Source organism: Lygodium microphyllum, chromosome 11 (genome assembly GCF_053477565.2).
Source record: "Lygodium microphyllum isolate KBCC chromosome 11, Lygodium_microphyllum_v1.1.10, whole genome shotgun sequence".
Classification (NCBI taxonomy): Eukaryota; Viridiplantae; Streptophyta; class Polypodiopsida; order Schizaeales; family Lygodiaceae; genus Lygodium; species Lygodium microphyllum.
This window is the reverse complement of record NC_141145.1, coordinates 25,539,326-25,544,509: the sequence shown is the minus strand read 5'-3', so window position 1 is coordinate 25,544,509 and position 5,184 is coordinate 25,539,326. Positions and strand designations below refer to the sequence as shown.

At 39.4% G+C, this 5,184-nt stretch overlaps 1 pseudogene; it reads left to right on the top strand.

Moving 5' to 3' along the window:
- Window positions 1–2,164: 2,164 nt before the first annotated feature.
- Window positions 2,165–2,645, top strand: LOC148028642 (uncharacterized; annotated as a pseudogene).
- The last annotated feature ends 2,539 nt before the right edge of the window (window positions 2,646–5,184 follow it).

Below are 5,184 nucleotides of genomic sequence, written 5' to 3'. Positions count from 1 at the left end.
GTCCAATATTCAGGGGCTATCATCATGTTCTTGTCTTTGGAGTTCAGTCCCTGTATATCAGGATCTTGAAGATAGTGGGAAAGAGTTTAACCTTATGCATTCAAGTGCTTCCCCTGGTTCTAATCTTCCAAAGGTTGAAGGCACAATCAATCAGGCCGAAAGTCCTATTGATAGCTGTGGATTGGATGCTGAAATGTGGCATGATTTTGATGCTAAGGTGCCTTTAGCTGTTACTCATACAACAATACCATTGGAAAGTACTGCAGAAAAAACAAAGACGAGACAAGCCAAGACAAGAACAAGACAATGGGAAATTGGAATAGGACTCCGAGAGATGCAAGTGGGTTATTCATGTGGAGCGTATCACTAGGGAGAAAGTAAATGGGGAAACTGTTAATGTTAGTATTGACCCATCTAAAGTAGTCATTATGAAATTGAAATTGGACAAGGACAGGAAAGCTCTTCTTGACAAAAAAGGAAAAGGGAGAATTGTAGAGAAAGGAAAGGGAAAATTTACAGCCGAGGATGTTGCTACTCCCCTTCAAGAAGTTGATTGAAGTGAAAACAGAGAGATGCCTGAAGTTAGTGATTGTGTCTGAGCTCACATATCACAGTTATCCGATGGTACATGGAGACCTTATGAGTCCCACTATTGTTTATATGGGCTTTGGAAACTTGGGGTTGTGGTATTGTCTTCATGAGCTGTACTACCTCTTTTTGCAAATTACATTCAGATGCTACTTAAAAAGGGAGCAAGATGGCTGGCACAAAACCGAGATTTGATGCTCCTAATGTCCAAACTTGGTCCTGCTAGAAGACATTCAGGATTGAACAGCATAGATTTGGCAAGGATTGAAGTGATTGTAATAGGGGAAGCTGGAAGGGGTTGAAACAGAGGCGAATGTACAATTCCTTGCTGTGTTGCAGGCTGCTTTACAAGGATTTATGATGTTTCCAGATTTGATATTGCAGTTTGAAAAATATTGCAAAGACCTTGTTGAGTGAGTGAGGAAGCGAAGATCGTCTGCTGAATTTTTGTTTCCCCAAGGTGTTGATGATATCTCTATTCCACCTAGGAGTATTGGAGTTGAAGAACTAGATACTGTGAAAAAAGAGTCTAGTTTTGAGCAAGACTATACTGGTCTCATACGTTCAAGAGAAAGTCCTGGATGGAAAATAGAAGGTCGAAAAATGGAGTCTTCAGCCATGCCTGGTTCACCCATTGGCAGTATCCCAATCAAGAGTCTTCATGAAGACTATGAGCTCATAGTAGGATTTCCATCAGTACAGACTTCAATGCCAGTCCTCAATGTTGTTAAGCAAGAGCCAGAGGAATTGTCGGACAGTGCTGCTTCATATTCAAATAGTGGAGAATGGTTATGCTTCTAACACACGCATTGCGAATAATCAAACTGACTGAGCTAAAGGAGCGTGCTTTTGTGTTACAGAATGCAAAGGAAAGGAGCAAATTAGCTGGCTATTTCGGGAAAAAGCAGAAAGAAAGGGGACTTTGGAGAGCTTCGAATAAAAAAAAGACGAGGCAACAAAAATAGTGGAAAGGAGGAAGCCGATGACATCTCCGAAATGCACAGGAGAAGAGGGATCAAACCAAAGGAAAAAGCAGGAGAGAACGGTGTGTGGTATGCTGAAAAAAGACACCAGAAGAAAAACTCGGCCTGGGGAGAAAAAGCGAGAAAAGCAGGCTTAGGCAGGGAGAAGTAGGGCATTTTGGAGCATGTTTGTGTTGCCAAGAAAAGATCAGAAGAAAGGGGAGAGGGAGGGAGGTGGTTCTAGTGACAGTAAGGCACAGATAAAGAAGGCTACACGTCTTCAATGAAGATACAAGAAGAGAGAGTATGGAAAGGTCCTGAAAGGAAAATCACAGGCTACAGTATTGCTACCGATCAACTTGGAAGATGTTGCTCGAAGCAGAACAGAATTTCAAAGAGATGAAGAGCAAGGTGATGTTCAGCTTGTGAGGGTGAATCAAGACACATGGCTAAACTATAGAGTTCTAGACTTGCGAACCCCTGCTAATCAAGGAATATTTCGAATTCAATCCCATGTGGGCATGGGCATGCAAATGTGTGAAATTTTGTATGGGAATTCAAGTGGTTTAGTGGCTCATAAAAGCTGTACATATCTAGGTAGAATTGAAGGGAACGCTTCCTCTATGCTCACACAATACGACATTGAAGATGTCCAAGAACACTGTGCATGGTCGCTTACAACAGTCTCTCAGCAGGAAATTGTCTCCCTCTATGAGAGGTTTTGCCAGCTTGATTGCAATGGAAAAGGCTTCATCTCTGCTGAGGAGTTTCTATCTGTTCCAGAGTTTGCTATTAACCTGTTATCATAGAGAATGCTAAGGATGTTGGATGGCTTGAATTTCAAGGATTTTGTGGCCCTTCTCTCAGTTTTCATTGCCGAAGCAAGCCTTCAAAAACAAAGTGGAGTTCATTTTTAAAGTCTATGATGCGGATGGTGATGGGAAAGTGACTTGTGAAGACATTTTGGAGGTTCTCCATGACTTATCAGGCTCTTTCCTTTCATAAGAACAAGGCTAGCAAGTAGTGGTTTGGGCTCTGGAAGAATTTGGATATGCAAAGGACAGCTACTTAACTTTTTCGGGCATACTTTATTGATTGTGTGTTGAGATTGCCTTGTGGCTGCCAAAATTATGTGATTCAGAGTTTTTCTTTGATGAGGACTTGTCTAGCCTCCCTCGTTACTGGATCGACTCTAGTGAAGTGCAGCTAGTATTGCACACATTCAAGTTTGAATGCTGCATTTCAAGAAGCTGGAGGCTTGAACTAGTTGATGATGAGACCAATCTCTGACATTGGATCATCTCGCACTTGCATTGGTACAAACATTTGATATTTTCAGCTTTCAAATTGAATCGTGTTCTCTCTTGATTGATCTTCTATCTTGGAATTTCTCAAGAACCTCTGTGGTTGCGACTTTGCTTTTGAAAACCCTTCGACACCGCTCTCTTTGAGCAATCATGTTAACTGCTTCAAAAACATCTATCCATGCAGTCTTGACTCCTGATTCTTTCGGAGGTAGCATCCTCTAAGCGATCAGCAAGCTTCTCTTGCAAAATAGGATTTGCAAGCTTAAGAAATAATTCAATCTTCTAACCTTCCATACTTTGTTGGTCTTCAGCATCAAGTTGTCCAAATTTACTTTCAAACTCATGGTATAAATTTGTTGTAGCTAAACCTTTGTTGGGTTTCTCAACCCAATCTGTGAAACTTTTCTTCGTCATTAGGCCAGAGTCTTCTAAGAAGAACTATTCATGTAGGGCTTTTTTGAATGCAGCCCAAGCCGCATCTTGGTGAAAAAGACCGTGGATTCTTTCTTGAAGTCCATGCTTGGCTAGCCTGGCAAAATAATGGCTCCATGCATGTTGCGATATGGCAAAGAATAGCATTTTCTCAACATACAAGAAAATGAAAACAAAGACATTTTGACCATTAAATTGTTTTAATTCTCACCCAACTTCTTCAAGGGCCTTGATAGTTGTAGAATCAATCTTCTCTTCATCTTTCCTTTGTTATTGTTGTTGTAACATTTGGATTTTTTGGTGCTGAGTCTATTGTAGCATGCACACCAACTGTTGTAGAGTGTCTCCTGAAGAATCCCCCATCTTGGAGTTCTCTTACAGTGACCTTCATGTCAGGTTCACCAATGTCGCAACGCATAGGGTTGAAGGTCACCACATGGGGTTGGCAAGAAAATTAGACAAGATAGATGGAGTTGCGTCTTCAAGAGATAAGTAGATTACAGTGAATGTTTAAATGTTCCAGACATACTTCACGGTCAATCTCAGGGGTTTGAGAGAGAAGAATGTATGAGGGTTCAAGAGCTTAGACTTCAAAGAGGTACTTCACGGTCAATCTCAGGGGTTTAAGAGAGAAGAATGTATGAGGGTTCAAGAGCTTAGACTTCAAAGAGGGTAGAGATAAGAGAAGGGTTGAAGGTTTCAAATAAAGTCCTTGAAGATGTTAATACAGCTTCCAATTGCATGTTCTTAACAAAGATCACAAGACAAATACCTCATAAGTTCTAACTCAATTCAAGTTGTTTTTTCTTGATTGTAAGAGTAATCACAAATCATGAAATCAAGAACAATATGATGTCATGTATCATAAACAACTTTGCTTCCCATCATTCATACATGATGCCATAGCATGGTTACATTCAATGTAGACTAAAAGGGACAAAAGCTTATGTGTCAATTACAAGGTTTGTAAGGCAAATAGACTTGCTTCAAGAGAGTTCCGAATAGAGATCTTATTAAGGATAAGATACCATAGCCAAGAAACAAAGAAATAAAGTTCCTCTTAATTCAACTCAAATCATCTATGAATGGTCTACAACATTGCCCTGTCATAGGGGGACATAATACTTGCATATTTTGACAAGATGCCTTCTATAGAGCAAGAGATGAATTAAAAGAACACTACTGAAGCTAAATCTCTGAATATGGCTGAAGATATCAGCCCCAAATCAGCCCAAATATCTTTTGAAATTCACCTCTGAAGAAAGCATAAATGTCATCTAACATGGGGTGCATAGAATCATCCAAATACAAGTGTCTATTATATCATATGAAGCAAAAGAGAATAAAAAGGACTTGCTATCCACAAAGTCACTGTGTGGGCTGCCATTATCTGATAAGCTGAATAGTTAGCATCCATAAAAACTTGTTCAGACTCAAAAAATCCACCTTTCAACGCAAAGCCTTATGCATAAATTGAAATGGTTCCTTGGCTTTCTTCATTGATTCTATTATATAATCATCTATATCCTCACCCACTTTGAGAAAAAACATCCAAGGTTATGGTTTTTTCCCTCTTCATATCTATAGAAGCTAAAAGTTTTTGTTTACTTACCTGTAACTATTTTATGTCATTAAATTATTGTCTTGCTACTTTACTTTATTGGGCTCATTAAAATAAACTTTGAGATTTTGGCTTGTTTTGAATACCCAACCTTCAAGATTCTTATAATGTTCCATCTTCTTACCAAAGATACAAAAATAATTTAACTTACCCATTGGTAAATATTTCAGCCCATATAGAAGGCTTCTACCTTCCAACAAGACACTTTGATGGAGTACAAAGTCAACCATATAATCAAGAGCATGTAACAAGCAAAAGGTAGCTTTCAATAGGC